This window comes from Budorcas taxicolor, chromosome 12 (genome assembly GCF_023091745.1).
Source record: "Budorcas taxicolor isolate Tak-1 chromosome 12, Takin1.1, whole genome shotgun sequence".
NCBI lineage: Eukaryota > Metazoa > Chordata > Mammalia > Artiodactyla > Bovidae > Budorcas > Budorcas taxicolor.
Window position 1 is genome coordinate 50,010,456 of NC_068921.1, and position 17,723 is coordinate 50,028,178.

Here is a 17,723-nt window from a genome sequence, read left to right on the forward strand (position 1 = left end):
CTTGAAACATTCTCGCTTTCAAACAGGGCAAGAGTCAGGGAACTTTGCTTCTAGCTTCTAGCCCCTGGTGAACTAGCAGCTAGGTTCAATTTCTGGGCAGGGAAATAAGATCCTACTTCAAGACTCCTGTCTCTCTGAGAATACAGCTATCATCATTTTTATTAGCAGTCCTGTGTACAAGATAAATTTGCACTAGGTCAAGATGTGAGTGTCTGAATTATCATACTGAAGGTGTAATGACTTGGAAGGGGGAACTTGGACCACTCTGTGAGACTGTGTCTTTCTCCATTTTCTGCTCAGCATCCAAATTATAATGCTATGTCTTAGATGTAGATATTTCCTGCCTATAGATCAGAGTTACTTTTATAGAACTTGAACCTGATTTTACAATTTCCCCCTTAAGACCTTTCAATTCCCCATGCACACAGAACCTTTCAAACTTTACTGTAATCTGTCTCCAACCAAAGATATCTTGATTCAACTGTATCAAGAGAAAAATATGAGAGTAAAGATTTCTACCATGTCCCATACAAGGATATAAGGAGCATGCCTAGAGTACTGAGTTCAGCTCTAGATAATGTACTGCCTAAACATCATCAAGAAATAGCAGTTTGAACAACACCAAAGCAGAAAGAAAAGAAAGGACTGCCCTGGTGGCTCAGGTGGTAAAGAATCTGCCTGCAATGCAGGAGACCCAGGTTCAATCCCTGGGTCAGGAAGATCCCCTGGAGAAGGGAATGGCCATCCACTCCAGTATTTTGGCCTAGAGATTCCCATGGACAGAGGCGCCTAGCAGGCTACAGTTCAGGTGATCACCTGATCACAAAGAGTCGGACATGACTGAGTGACTAACACTCACTCACTCAAAGCAAGAAGAGAGGATTCAGAATCAGATCCTTATGAACAAATCAAGGATCAGCCTAAAAACAGACCACTTAATGGGAAAGACAGAGGAGGAGAGTCACATGTCTGTTCCTGTTCTCCAGGAAGTGTTCTGACCTATCTCTGTGAGAAGGTGGAGGACATGAAGATGAATTTCCATTTACCTGTATGAAAACACAGCAGGCTGCCTCAAAGGAAGTCTGTGACTTAAAAAATGAGCTTAAAATGTTACCTTGCCTGTTAGAACTGTATTCATCTTTGAGTAGTTCTGATGAACGAAGTGGAAGCTGGGAGAATATGTAAACCAGAAGCAATAGTTTAAAACCAAATTCTAATCTTACCCTTTATGGATAATCATGAATATGTAGTGTTCATGGGCAGTCTCCAAACACCTTCCAGATAGTAAAAGAGGAAATTAAAAATACATAAAGAATTTTATATATCATAATACTCCTTCTGTTTGCAAGCAAAGAAGGTTTCCAAGCTCTTCAAATCACACAATTGAGGTCTTACTTTTAAAACTCATGTAAACACTGCAATAGTCTGTCATTCAAAATCAAAGGTCAGTTTAAATCTCATTCTTTATCAAAAGTCAAGTTTAAAAGATTCAAAGAATATTTTGGCCTTCACAATTCCATTTCCTCATTTTAGAAAAAGCAAAACTTGACTGATGTTCAATTAAATCTGCAGACTCAAATGTTTCCCAGTTTTGCATAGGGCCTTTGCAAAGGATTAATATACTAACTATTGTTATCTTCTAATCTTAGAAAAGCCTTAAATAGGCAACAGTGTATCAGGGACAGAAAACACTACTCCCTTGCAATTTGCAAAAGGAGTCTCTGAAAGCAAAACAAAACAAACAAAAAATCTTCTGCCTCACAATGCTGAGAAAATGTTTAAGTAAGAGAAGAGAAAGAAGTTTTTATATATCCTCTTGTTAACATTCACAAATTACTTTTTTAGTGACGTTACAATAAGATATATTTAAACTTAAATTTACATCAGTAAATTAATGTAATAATGTTAATCATTACTCTTAAGGCTGAACAAAGGCGTTTTCACAAGAGAAACATTTTCTCATATTCCTTCACTAAGTTTCCTCTCAATTGGCTCTAATGAATTTGTTCTCCTTGCAGAGATGCTGATATTAATATCCTGCAAACTTCTGTCTCTACAGAGTGTTTTTCATAGTGAGGTGTTGAAATAGGGGCAAGCACAGATTATCTCCTAAATCAGTATTTCTCAAATTTTGCAAGCTTCACAATCACCTGGAAGCCTTGTTAAAACCAAGATCGCTTCTACGTCCTGCCTACCATCAACAGATGAATGGGTAAAGAAGATGTGGTACATATATACAGTGTAATATCACTCAGCCATAAAAAAGAATGAATTTGAACTAGTTGTAGTGATGTAGATGAACCTAGAGCCTGGTATACATTGTGAAGTAAGTCACAAAGAGAGAAACAAATATCGCATAATTAGGCATATATATAGAATCTAAAAAATGGTGCCTATGAACCTATTTGCAGGGCAGGAACAGAGATGCAATCTTGAGCACACAGTGGGGGAAGGGGAAGTTGGGATGAATTGGGAGAGTAGCATTGTCACATACACTCTGAAAAGTGAAAGTGAAAGTCACTTAGTCGTGTCTGACTCTTTGCGACCTCATGAACTATACAGCCCATGGAATTCTCCAGAGCAGAATACTGGAGTAGGAAGCCTTTCCCTTCTCCAGGGGATCTTCCCAACCCAGGGATCGAACCCAGGTCTCCCTCATTGCAGAAGGATTCTTTATCAACTGAGCCACAAGGGAAGCCCAAGAATGTTGGAGTGGGTAGCCTATCCCTTCTCCAGTGGATCTTCCTGACCCAGGAATCTAACAGGGGTCTCCTGTATTGCAGGCGGATTCTTTACCAACTGTGCTATCAGGGAAGTCCATATATACCACACCGTGTGTAAAACAGAGAACTAGAGGGAAGCAGCTGGATAGCACAGGAAGCTTAGCTCAGTGCTCTGTGATCACGGGTGGGGGCGGCAGTGAGATGGGTGTGGGTGGGAGGGAGATGCAAGTGAGAGGAGATACATGTATACTTACAGCTGATTCATGTTGTTGTATAGCAGAAACTAACACAACATTGTAAGGCAATTATCCTCCAAAATAAAAATAAGCAAAGAGACAAAAAAAAAGATGATAATATGGGATACATGTAATATAATGTAATAAACAAGTTGGGTAAACAATCTGCCTACAATGCAGGAGACCTAGGTTCGATCACTGGGTCGGAAAGATCCTCTGAAGAAGGGAATGGCAACTGAATCCAGTATTCTTGCCTGGAAAATCCCATGGACAGAGGAACCTGATGAGTTACAGTTCGAGGGATTGCAAACAGTCAGAAATGACTGAGCAACTAACACTACTACCACCAAAAAACAGAGAAGAGATTTCTGACCCACCCCTCCTCCAGAGTTTCTGATTCAGTATCTTTCCAAGGGGCCAGACAACATGTATTTCTCACAAGTTCCCAGGTGAGATAAAGCTGCTGGTCCAAGGACCACAGTTAAAGAACCACAGCCCTAAATTCCACTTCTGAGTCATTTATTAAGAGCTCTCAAGCCAATCTCACTTCTCACTCAAACCTCAAAGACAACCACTTATTTGGGGGCTCTTTTACTTACTCAGCTAGGAAAGAGGATTCTAGTCACCACAGTATTTTGCAAGACACTCATTTTTTTTTTCTCCTGCTCACTTTTCAAACAGTGATTCCACAAAATCAAAACCATCTTCTCTCTCTCTCTCTCTCTCTCTCCATTTCTCCCTTTTTGTCTCATGGGATGGTATCTTTGGTTCTCTAAGGATGTCATATCTATCCTTCCCATTTTTAGGTGCAAAGATTTAGTCAAGACCCAGCCCAAAGTTTCCATGAACATCACGATTAGATCAGAGACCTATAACCTCAGCCTCTTTCGTCTTCCTGGTGGGTCATATACTTACATTTACTCTTCTGCCTTTTCAGTCTCATATCCATAATTGTATGCCAAGACTAAAAATTATTTTGTTAAGTAGGAACAAAATACTTCCTGCCTCTCAGTGCTTACTCATTTCCAGCAGTTTTTTTCTCACTTGAGAAATGATTCAGAACTGCTTCTTACATTTGTTACATCTATTAATTGTCAGCTTCAAAGCTGCCCAGCATCTTGCTCAGTTTCATTGTTAATCCTGCTAACACGCCACTCTCTCCATCGGGAAGCCTTGATCCTCTTCTTCAAAGTGAGCCCTTCTTTCTCCTAAGATGAAAGCTCTTAACATGACTTAAAACTGGCCTCTCCCACAAAGACTTTACAGACCCAACTCAAGATCCTATAATAACTTTAGCAATTCTTTGATAGTGCACACAACCCAAACATATTTGTGTGTACATGTTTCTGGTGATGTTGGCTAGTTCAATTAGAAAATTTCTCCAGGTAAGGGACTCCTTCCTTACTTCCTTTTTTACTGGTACCATGAACAGGATTCTGACCACACAACTGTGTCAAGTAATTAGAAGCATCTTTTTTTTTTTTTCTTGCCTGTGTGACATGAAGGATCTTAGTTCCCCAAACCAGGGATGGAACCAGCACCCCCTGCAGTGGGAGCGTGGAGTCTTAACAGCTGGACTGCCGGGAGATTCTCAGAAGCATCTTTGTTTTAGAGATGAACTAATGTAACTCCAGTATTCTTGCCTGGAGAATTCCATGGACAGAGGAGGCTGGTGGGTTACAGTCTATAGGGTTGCAAAGAGTCAGACACGACTGAAGCAGTTTAGCACACACACAAAGTGGCACAAACACCTGTACAAGTGACTCTTTTGTTCCATCCAATCCCCCTGGACCACACAGGCCTCTTGTGACCCTTGTCACAAGCTCTGTTACTGCAATTATGGGACATATTATCCTAATGCCATTTACCTGCTTTTAAAGTACAGAAAGCCACTTCTCTGGTGGCTCAGAGAGTAAAGAATTCACCTGCAATGTGGGAGATGTGGGTTTAATCCCTGGGTTGGAAAGATCCCCTGGAGGAGGGCATGGCAACCCACTCTAGTATTCTTGCCTGGGGAAATCCCATGAACAGAGGAGCCTGGCGGGCTACAGTCCATGAAGTTGCAAAGAGTCAGACATGGCTGAATGCCTAAACATAACACAAATTATTTTGGGTTGAGAACTAGAGCATAAAAATATTAAGTCAATTTATATAAACTTGATAAAATTTCAAGAAGTAAGAATATATAGATAGGTGGATAGTTAGGTGACAGACAATTAGGTAGACAGACAGGTACAGAGAGCCAGAAAGACAATCTCTTTATAACTTTTTATTTTATATTCAGTATAGTTGATTAACAATGTTGAATTAGCCTCAGGTGTATTGCAAAGTGATTCAGTTATACAAATACTTGTATCTATTCTCTTTCCAATTCTTTTCCCATTTAGGTTGTTACATAATGTTGAGCAGAGTTCCCTGTGCTATACAGTAGGTCCTTCTTGGTTATTCATCTTAAATATAGTAGTGTGTACATGAAAGATAGACAATCTTAATGAATGCTAAGGGAAAGGAAATGTAATACTGAGTAACTCCTAGGAAAAAGTGTATTGAATTTCTGTTACTCTCAGGGCCAAAGAAAGATGAATTCATCTTATGTAAGTGTAGGTGAAGAATGGATGAGACTTCATCATACAGTGTTTGTTGAATGAATTCATTTTCCTGAGTAGATATTCTGGTTTCAGATGCTGTGTATGCCAAGACAGTCCTTTCTGTGCTAAAGCACACACAGTCTAACGGAAAATAAAATAAACTACAGTACAATGTATCGAGTGTTTTAAGTTATGGCATCAGGCACTTGCTTGCAGGAGGTTAACAGAGGATTGGGAGATGAGAAAGTGAGGCTGGAATATTTTTTAGGTGTTTGCTGAGAGCTGATAGGTGTGAGATAGATTAGCAGAATAAAGAGAAAGGAAGATTTAAGTGGGTAAAGAAGATGATTTGTAGGTTGCATGTGTGTGTGGTAGCCACTCAGTCATGTCCGACTCTTTGTGACCCCATGGTCTGCAGCCTGCCAGACTCCTCTGTCCATGGAGTTCTCCAGGCAAGAATACTAGGAGCTAATGAAAAAAGTAACAGAGAACTTAAAGAAAGAAGAGAAGTGATGGAGAGTGACAAACAGATTTTTATTTACCAAGTCCTGGTCTGAGTGTGAAAATATAATATTTTAATCATTCAAATCACTGATGGATTTTTATTGCCTTCCTTTGCATCATTGAAATCTTAAGGTAAAATGGTAAGCTATCCCAAGAAGGCTTATGAAAAGGTTAACTAAAACATTTAAAATTATTGAGGAAATAACTCAAAACATATGAATAGCTCAATGTAAAAATATCTATCACAGTATAATATATAAGAATGCCTTTGACGCCAAGATCCAAAAGAACTGTTATTATAAAGCTACATGATGAAATGTGATACAACCATTGACATTTTCATGAAGATTTTTATAATACTATAACAAGAATTTTTACTGCATAGGACATAGAGAGGGAGAGAAGAGAAAGGGGGGATAAAAAGAGGAATAGAGGAAAACAGTAAAGGAGATGGAAGATGAGGAGGAAGATGAAGTATGAAGAAAATTTCCTACTCCATTCCTACTCCATTTCCTACTCCAGGGATATTCCTGAGCTAGGGATTGAACCCACATCTCCTTCATTAGCAGGAGGATTCTTTACTACTGAGCCAGCAGGAAAGCCCAATGGACGGACACCTACAGGCTATCTGAAATGACTTTGTTTTAGACCAATTATTTTAACATTCGATCCTTACTCAGCTGCCTAATGATAAACAAGAGTTAGTCCCATGTTTTCCAGGATATGTTTTTGGTAACAATTATTCTAGAGGAGTATTAACAGATGTTGCATACAACAAAATTAGTTTCCTAGTAAGGGAAAATTGAGCAATCCTAGGTTAAACTGGCTTCTTATTTGTAGCAGGAATTCTCAGAAACTAAGGGTAATGGGCAACATGAATCTCCAATTAGGTATACATATTACAGCATTTCACAAATGTATGTGACCACGAAATATTTCAGTGTAGTGGAGTTATTCCATGGAGCTAATTTAATGCCAAACACATGTGCAGGAATTTTTCACTTATAATGATAGCATTTACTTTTAAGGAACAAAACAAAATTACTTGAAACATTAGCAGCATACATCTCTGTGACATTAGATTAGTGAAGAATTTCAGAAACCCCTTCTACTGTCTTATTTTCAGCTCTGACTCTGCCAAAAAGTCTTCTCTTCCCAAGGATTAGCTGAGCCATTAATTTCAATGCCCTGCCTTCCACTAGACCAACCCACATCATTATTTTGGCTCAGAATCCTTCCTGAACTTCATATTCAAGTGTCCAACTCCCTCCTAAGTAGTACTTTCTCAGTAGTTCATTGTCACAATATGACCAACTCTCTCATATCACAATATAACAAACTCTACTAACCTTCTGTCTTTTTAATCTTAATGATAAAATAGCTCTCAAGCTGGAATCTAGTGGTCTGCTCTCACTTCCACAGACTGTCCCTTCATGACCAACTTGTTCCCTTGGCTTACTCATAGTTTCTGATCCTCCATTACTTGGCCTGTGAGACACCAGGTTAAGACCTATCTCTATCTGATTCTTTCTAGTAAACTCTCAGCCAATTATTGCAAGACTTACCTGGATCATTTACTTAGATTTTCTTATTTGAAACATTAAAAAACAACAAAAAAAGCTTCAATTTATTTTTTTAATGCCATCACACAGATTGCTGTTTAATCTATGAATTTATTGGGGAAGGGCATGGCAACCCACTCCAGTATTCTTGCCTAGAGTATCCCATGGAAAGAAAAGCCTGGTGGGCTACAGTCCATGAGGTCACAAAGAGCCGGATACAACTGAAATGACTTAGTACACATGCACGCACTATGAATTTATGAGTCAGACTCAGGCACTTCTGAAAGAACTGGGAATTTTAAAATCATAAAATATGTCACTTCAAATCACTGATATTGGAAAAACTGGATATAAATTGTGGAATAAAGTAAAATAATTATTAGCTACTTACTTCACATCAATAAATAAAATATTCCAGATAAGATTAAAGATCTAACTGTACTTAAAATAGCTTAGTAATCCTGAGATGAAAAAGGTGGAAAAGACTTTCTAAGGTAAACTTGAAAGCAGGAATAATAGGCATAATTATAGATATAATATAGGAAAAACTCCTGAAGTAAAAACCTGAACTTGCAAATTAAAATAGCTTCCTTTGTAGCATTCATAGTGATGATAAAAGGCCAGCATCTAAAATGGCTTTAATATTTTCTGAATTCCAAGGATAAGGAGAGAATTCTAAAAGGAATTCAAGCAGAAAAAAAAAAAGTTTCCCAAAGAAAACAATACATTTTATTTAAGATTTCTTTGAGCAGTAACAATATGAAATGAATCGCCAGTCCAGGTTCGATGCATGATACTGGATGCTTGGGGCTGGTACACTGAGATGACCCAGAGGGATGGTACTGGGAGGGAGGAGCGAGGGGGGTTCAGGATGGGGAACACATGTATACCTGTGGAGGATTCATGTTGATGTATGGCAAAACCAATACAATATGTAAAGTAATTAGCCTCCAATTAAATAAATAAATTTATATTTTAAAAAATAACTTCAGAGTTCAGTTTAACGTTGGACAGGACGTGAGCGTTTCCTGGAGCAGTTCTGTCTACAGGAAGAGCATTAAGAAATTTGAAATCATCTTTGCCATCATGCCAGCAGTAAGAGGAGATTGAGAAAGTCCTTGAGAAATGCACCTGGGAGTCCTGGTCTGCGTTTTCCGGCAACATTTGCAGGATCAATAATAATTAGCTAGGGCGGTCCTAAGATGGCAGAGGAATAGGATGGGGAGACCACTTTCTCCCACAAAAATTCATCAAAAGAACATTTCAACGCTGAGTAAATTCCACAAAACAACTTCTGAATGCCGGCAGAGGACATCAGGCACCCAGAAAAGCAGCTCATTGTCTTCGAAAACAGGTAGGAAAAAATATAAAAGACAGAAAGAGAGACAAAAGAGGTAGGGAGGGAGCTTAGTCCCACGAAGGGAGTCTTAAAAAGAGAGAAGTTTCCAAACACCAGGAAACACTCTCACTTCTGAGTCTGTGGCGAGCCTTGGAAGCACAGAGGGCAACATAACAGGGAGGAAAAATAAATAATTAAAACCCACAGATTACGAGCCCAACGGTAACTCCCCCAGCGGAGAAGCAGCACAGACGCCTGCATCTGCCACTAGCAAGCGGGGGCTGGGCAGGGAGGCGCGGGCTGCATTGCTTTACAAGGAACGGGCCCAAATGCCCCGAATGCCCCGAGTGTAACCAGAATGAGCTAACTTGGGCTAGCAAACCAGGCTGTGGGATAGCTACCACGAAAAAGCTGTAACATAAGACACTGCCAGGACTGCGCACAGAGCAAAGGATGGAACAGAATTAACCAGCTGCAGACCATCCCTCTCTGGTGACAGGCAGCCAGAGCTGGAAGGGCCAGAAGGGGGCAATCACAGCCCCAGAGAGACATGATCTACGAAACTGCAAAGAGGCTTCTTTGCTAACTAAGACTTCTTGGGGTTCTGGACAGTCATCATTCACCTGAGAAAGTACACCAGCTATACACCCAGAAAACTGAGCAGCAGGGATGGGAGAGGTGATAAGTCGCAGCGACTGCGCTCGCCAAACACCTGAGCTACTCGGACCTGGGAAGGGCACAAAATGCAGGCCCAACCAGTCTGTGCCTCTGGGGACTACCTGAGTGCCTAAGTGGCTTAGACCTAGGAGGTGCATTCAGCCCAGGGCCTGCCTCAGACGGTTCCCAGCGGAGCGACCTAGAGCCTGAGTGTTGTGCGCAGTGAGCAGGGCCAGGCCCAGCGTGTCTGGGACACTGCGAGCACTCACCAGTGTTATTTGTTTGCAGCATCCCTCCCTCCCCACAGCACGACTGAACAAATGAGCCTAAAAAAATTGTCCTCCACTGCCCTCCTTGTGTCAGGGTGGAAATCAGACATTGAAGAGACCAGCAAATAGAAGAAGCTAAAACAGAGGGAACTGCCTTGGAAGTGACAGGTGCAATAGATTAAAATACTGTCGTTAGTACCCGCTATATAGGAAGGGGCCCATAGATCTTGAGAAATATAAGCCGGACCAAGGAACTATCCGAAAATGAACTGACCCCACACTGCCCACAGCAACAGAGAAAGTCCTAGATATATCTTTACCATTTTTATGCTCATTCTTTTTTATTTTTTTGATGTTTGTTTTTTCTTCTTTTCTTTTTCTTCTTCTTTTTTGAACACTTTTTAATTTTTAAGTCCTCTAATTCTCCTTTAGTTTTCATTTTTTATAACCTACTATTACTTCCCCCCAAAAAAGACCCTATTTTTAAAGCAAACTTCATATATATTTTTTAATTTTATTTTTTAATTATTTTTTTAAATAATTCTTGTGACTTTTTTCTTTTTTTTTCTTCTTCTTCTATTTTTTAATATTGTATTTTTGAAAATCCAGCCTCTACTCTAGATTTTTAATCTTTGCTTTTTGGTATTTGTTATCAATTTTGTACCTTCAAAAACCCGATCTTCAGTACCCATTTATACTTGAGACTGAGATTACTGGCCTGACTGCTCTCTCCTCCTTTGGACTCTCCTTTTTCTCCACTAGATTGCCCCTGTCTCCTTCCTCCCCCTTTTCTTCTCTACCCAACTCTGTGAATCTCTGTGTGTTCCAAATGGTGGAGAACTCTTAGGGAACTGACTACTGGCTGGATTTGTCTCTCTCCTTTTCATTCCCTTCTTTTATACTCCTGACCACCTTTGTCTCCTTCCTCCCTCTCCTCCTCTCTGTATGATTCTGTGAACATCTCTGAGGGGACCAGACTGTGGAGCACTCATAAGGAAGTGATTACTGGCTAGCTCGCACTCTCCTCTTTTGATTCCACCTCATCTCATTCAGGTCACCTCCAACTCCCGCCTCCCTCTTCTCTTCTCCATGTAACTCTGTGAACCTCTCTGGGTGTCCCTCAACAGGGAGAAACTTTTCATCTTTAATGTAGATGTTTTATCAACACTGTGGTATAGAAGGGGAAGTCTTGAGACAACTGTAAAAATAAAACTAAAAATCAGAAGCAGGAGGCTTAAGTCTAAATCCTGAGAACATCAGAGAACTCCTGACTCCAGGGAACATTAATCTATAGGAGCTCATCAAATGCCTCCATACCTACACTGAAACCAAGCATCACCCAAGGGCCAACAAGTTCCAGAGCAAGACATACCATGCAAATTCTCTAGCAACTCAGGAACACAGCCTTGAGCTTCAATAAACAGGCAACTCAAAGTGACTCCAAAACCATTCACATCTCATAACTCATTACTGGATACTTCATTGCACTCCAGAGAGAAGAAATCCAGCTCCACCCACCAGAACACTGAGACAAGCTTTCCTAACCAAGAAACCTTGACAAGCCACTGATACAAACCCACCCACAGTGAGGAAACTCCACGATAAAGAGAACTCCACAAACTGCCAGAATATAAAAAGGCCAACCCCAAAGCAGCAATATAAACAGGATGAAGAGATAGAGGAATACCCAGCAGGTAAAGGAACAGGATAAATGCCCACCAAACCAAACCAAAGAGGAAGAGATAGGGAATCTACCAGAAAAAGAATTCCGAATAATGATAGTGAAAATGATCCAAAATCTTGAAATCAAAATGGAATCACAGATAAATAGCCTAGAGACAAGGATTGAGAAGATGCAAGAAAGGTTTAACAAGGACCTAGAAGAAATAAAAAAGAGTCAATATAATGAATAATGCAATAAATGAGATCAGAAATACTCTAGAGGCAACAAATAGTAGAATAATGGAGGCAGAAGATAGGATTAGTGAAATAGAAGATAGAATGGTAGAAATAAATGAAGCAGGGAGGAAAAAAGAAAAATGAGAAAGTAGAAAAAGAAATTAAGGAAACAATTCCATTCACCATTGCAACGAAAAGAATAAAATACTTAGGAATATTTCTTCCTAAAGAAACTAAAGACCTATATATAGAAAACTATAAAACACTGGTGAAAAAAATCAAAGAGGACACTAACAGATGGAGAAATATACCATGTTCATGGATTGGAAGAATCAATATAGTGAAAATGAGTATACTACCCAAAGCAATCTACAGATTCAATGCAATCCCTATCAAGCTGCTGCTGCTAAGTCACTTCAGTCGTGTCCGACTCTGTGCGACCCCATAGATGGCAGCCCACCAGGCTCCCCTGTCCCTGGGATTCTCCAGGCAAGAACACTGGAGTGGGTTGCCATTTCCTTCTCCAATGCAGGAAAGTGAAAAGTGAAGTCTCTCAGTTGTGTCCAACTCTTGGCAACCCCATGGACTGCAGCCCACCAGGCTCCTCTGTCCATGGGATTTCCCAGGCAAGAGTACTGGAGTGGGCTGCCATTGCCTTCTCCCCCTATCAAGTTACCAGCGATATTTTTTACAGAGCTAGAACAAATAATTTCAAAATTTGTATGGAAATACCAAAAACCTCGAATAGCCAAAGCAGTCTTGAGAAAGAAGAATGGAACTGGAGGAATCAACCTGCCTGACTTCAGGCTCTACTACAAAGCCACAGTCATCAAGACAGTATGGTACTGGCACAAAGACAGAAATATAGATCAATGGAACAAAATAGAAAGCCCAGAGATAAATCCACACACCTATGGACACCTTATCTTCAACAAAGGAGACAAGAATACACAATGGATTAAAGACAGTCTCTTTAGCAAATGGTGCTGGGAAAACTGGACAACCACTTGTAAAAGAATGAAACTAGAACACTTTCTAACACCATACACAAAAATAATCTCAAAATGGATTAAAGATCTAAATGTAAGACCAGAAACTATAAAACTCCTAGAGGAGAATATAGGCAAAACACTCTCTGACATACATCACAGCAGGATCCTCTATGACCCACCTCCCAGAATACTGGAAATAAAAGCAAAAATAAACAAATGGGATCTAATTAAACTTATAAGCTTCTGCACAACAAAGGAAACTATAAGCAAAGTGAAAAGACAGCCTTTGGAATGGGAGAAAATAATAGCAAATGAAGCAACTGACAAACAACTAATCTCAAAAATATACAAGCAACTCCTGCAGCTCAATTCCAGAAAAATAAATGACCCAATCAAAAAATGGGCCAAAGAACTAAATAGACATTTCTCCAAAGAAGACATACAGATGGCTAACAAACACATGAAAAGATGCTCAACATCACTCATTATCAGAGAAATGCAAATCAAAACCACAATGAGGTACCATTTCACACCAGTCAGAATGGCTGTGATCCAAAAGTCTACAAGCAATAAATGCTGGAGAGGGTGTGGAGAAAAGGGAACCCTCTTACACTGTTGGTGGGAATGCAATCTAGTACAGCCACTATGGAAAACACTGTGGCAATTCCTTAAAAAACTGGAAATAGAAATGCCTTATGACCCAGCAATCCCACTGCTGGGCATACACACCGAGGAAACCAGAATCGAAAGAGACACGAGTACCCCAATGTTCATCGCAGCACTATTTATAATAGCCAAGACATGGAAACAACCTAGATGTCCATCAGCAGATGAATGGATAAGAAAGCTGTGGTACATATACACAATGGAGTATTACTCAGCCATCAAAAGGAATGCATTTGAATCAGTTCTAATGAGGTGGATGAAACTGGAGCCAATTATAGAGTGAAGTAAGCCAGAAAGAAAAACACCAATACAGTATACTAACACATATATATGGAATTTAGAAAGATGGCAATGATAACCCTGTATGTGTGACAGCAAAAGAGATGCAGATGTACAGAACAGTCTTTTTTACTCTGTGGGAGAGGGAGAAGGTGGGATGATTTGGGAGAATGGTATTGAAACATGTATAATATCATATAAGAAATGAATCGCCAGTCTAGGTTTGATGCATGATACAGGATGCTTGGGGTTGGTGCACTGGGATAACCCAGAGGGATGGTATGGGGAGGGAGGTGGGAGGGGGGTTCAGGAGTGGGAACTTATGTACACCCGTGGTGGATTCATGTTGATGTATGGCAAAACCAATACAGTATTGTAAAGTAAAAAAATAAAAATAAAAAAAAACTTCAAATTCTGAAAAGTAGAAACAGTACAGTTTGCTTTGACCAAGAGGCAATAAAAGAAGGAAAATATTTTAAAGTGTAAATTTTTAAATCCTATCAAATAGAAATTGGAGGAAATAAAACTACATTGTTCTACATAATTCCTGGGACAAAGAAGATATCCAAGATCTAATTACAGACTATTTAGAAAATAAGGATACTAATAGGGAAATTCTAGTTCCTGACAGATGATGAACTAGCTTGAGCTCCTGGGTTCCTCAAAGAAAAAAATAAGAAGTAAATAGTCATGAAAGAAGATCTCACATCCAGGAACTAATCTGTGAGAACCCCTGGTAGAGAAACAAAGGAATAATCTCCTGAAATCTTTCACCTGGACAAAGAAGAGGCCATCTCTGTTGATTTTCTTAAGCTCACCAAAAGATGTAGTAGCTAATGCTCGGGTTCACCACACTTCCTTTCATATAACAGAAAGACAATTATAGCCCTAGCGGAAACCAAGCTCACAGGCAAAAAAACAGCTAGATGATGAGAACGTGACAAATAGTATCTTAAAAGATGCCCACACCAATATGTATATCCACTCCCACACTCTTCTTGCAATGTAATTAACATTTTCTCTCTGCCCAAAATATATGGTCTATGTTCTTTCCTCTTGAATTTGAGCAAACTTATGCCTGCCTGAAACAGAGGAGTAGAACAGAAGTGATGCTCTACAACTTCTAAGATTAGGATGAGGAAAAAATACAGCTCTTTCTCTCTGTCTCTGTCTCTCTTGGAACCAAGCCACCATGTTACAAGGAACCTCAAGCCAAGTAAAGAAGCCACGTGTGGGTTTTCCTTCAGACAGCCACAGCCAGGCCTCTAGCCAACACCTACATCAACCACCAGAAATGTGAGAGATTGTAATTCACATAATTCCAGTCCCCAACATTCAAGTCTTCCCAGCTGAGGATGCAGATGACATGAGGCAGAGACAAGCCATCCCTACTGTACATTGTCTGAATTCATGAACCACAGAAACCATGAGACCAAAAAATATATTATTGTTTTTAAAATCATTAAGTTTTGAGGTAACTTGTCAATAATTTTTTATAGGGCAATAGATTACTAACTCTGTAGTACATTCACTACAAAGAAGAGTTTTATCGCATAAAGCAGAATTAAGAGCAAGAATAAAAGTCTCAAAGAACTAGGGTAAGTTTTAAATAATATGAAACAGACCACAAGTCAAAAGGGAGAACCAAGTGGAATTACTGGATATTGAAAATATAATAGTTAAAATACCAACTGTAATAATGAAATAAAGAATCTACCCATGGTGGATTCATGTCAATGTATGGCAAAACCAATACAGTATTGTAAAGTAAAATAAAGTAAAAATAAAAATTTAAAATAAATAAATAAAAAGAAAAAAAAAACAAAGGAGGAATAAAGAAATGAAAATTCAGAGAGAGAAAGGATAGAATAAGATGCCTATATACAGACAATAGATGTATACAGATAATAGAAATGCCTGTATACAGATAATAGAAATCCCAGAAAATTACAAAGAAAAAGGCTAGAGAGATGTTTAAAGTTATGTCAGTTCAGTTCAGTTCAGTCGCTCAGTCGTGTCCGACTCTTTGCGACCCCATGAATCACAGCACGCCAGGCCTCACTGTCCATCACCAACTCCTGGAGTTCACTCAGACTCACTTCCATCGAGTCAGTGATGCCATCCAGCCATCTCATCCTGTCGTCCCCTTCTCTTCCTGCCCCCAATCCCTCCCAGCATCAAAGTCTTTTCCAATGAGTCAACTCTTCATACAAGGTAGCCAGAGTACTGGAGTTTCAGCTTTAGCATCATTCCTTCCAAAGAAATCCCAGGGCTGATCTCCTTCACAATGGACTGGGGTTGGATCTCCTTGCAGTCCAAGGGACTCTCAAGAGTCTTCTCCAACACCACAGTTCAAAAGCATCAATTCTTCAGCGCTCAGCCTTCTTCACAGTCCAACACTCACATTCATACATGACTACTGGAAAAACCATAGCCTTGACTAGACAGACCTTAGTCGGCAAAGTAATGTCTCTGCTTTTGAATATGCTATCTAGGTTGGTCATAACTTTAATTTCATGGCTGCAGTCACCATCTGCAGTGATTTTGGAGCCCAAAAATAAAGGTATGTATATTTCCCTAAATTACAGAATGATTAAAGATCATAAATCCAAAAATCTATACAATGCAAAGCCTTAGAGAGGCGGGTGATGCTGCGGCCGCAAAGCCCGGCGTGTGGGCACGGTTGGGCGCTTGGGCCAGCTCGCTGCTCCAAAATTACACCGAGATCTGCAAGGATGCGGCGGCGGCCGTGCGGGCCCGGCCCGGGAGGGCGGCTGTGTACTTGGGGCTGCTGGGTGGCGCGGCGGCCTGTTGCTCCCTGGCACCGAGCAAGGCAGCCTTCCAGGAGGCGCTGCTCCACACGTCGGGGACCCTCCTGCTGCTGGCGCCCACCACTTGCAACCGCGACTCGGAGGCGTTCGCTCAGCGGCTGCTCTGGCTGCAGGGTCGCGGCTTGTCTGCGCCACTGCTCGTTGGTGTACGAGGCGCCCTTCGACGCCCAGGCCAGCCTCTACCAGGCTCGCTGTCGCTACCTGCAGCCCCGCTGGACCGACTTCCCGGACCGGATTCTGGATGTGGGCTTCGTGGGCCGCTGGTGGGTGCTGGGGGCCCGAATGCGCGACTACGACAACGACGACGACGAGTTCCTGCACCTGCTGGCTCACCTGCACATTGTCGGGCCCCACCAGCTGCAGTCGGAGGCCAATGAGCTGCTCTTCGACGAGAAATACAAGCCCGTGGTGCTCACCGATGACCAGGTGAACCAGGCGCTGTGGGAGGACCAAGTTTTGCAGAAGGAGAAGGACCAGCTCGCCCTGAGCCAGCCTGACTCTCTGCTGCCTTCGGAGGTCGCGAGATGAAACTCAGACCCCCCCAGGTTCCCGACCGGGCTCCCGGCCCCCGGCCTCCGCAGAATGCTGGCCCGGGAATGTGCAGTTGGTGCGTGTGAGCCTCAAACGCAGCGTGGTGGAAGTAAATTATTTGCAGCGTTCTCTCCCTGGGTTTTCACAAAATCAGGGGCCTCCCTCTCACCTATTCGCTGTGAGCGGACGGCTCATTGAGAGCCTCCCTGGTCTAGGAGTTGGGGAGAGCAGAGAGACGTGCCATGTCGTCTTAATCACTGCCAGATTTGGTAAGAAACTTTAGACGGAAATAAGCAGATTTTCTTTTTAAAATTTGACCTAAAAGGTTTATTCTCTATTTCCATGAGGGACATGTATTTTTTAATTCAGTTTTAAGTAATCGTAGTCTCAGAAGAAATTGGAACAATAATCGAGACATTCTGTGTAAAGGTTCACCCGGCTTCCTGCAATTGATAACATTTCACACTGTCATTGTTCCGTTGCTAACTCGAGTGGGACTCTTTTGCGACTCCGTGGATTGGAGCCCACAAGCCTCCTCTGTCTGTGGGATTTCTCAGGCAAGAATACTGAAGTGGGTTGCCATTTCCCTTCAGTAACCTTGAAAATACAGAATCATTTGGAAAGGAGTATGTCGCTAAGAGTCGCAC

The 17,723-nt window shown here is 41.0% G+C and overlaps 1 pseudogene; it reads left to right on the forward strand.

Annotated features, from left to right (window-relative positions):
- The first annotated feature begins 16,337 nt into the window (after nt 1-16,337).
- Nucleotides 16,338-17,073, forward strand: LOC128057579 (mitochondrial import inner membrane translocase subunit Tim29-like; annotated as a pseudogene).
- The last annotated feature ends 650 nt before the right edge of the window (nt 17,074-17,723 follow it).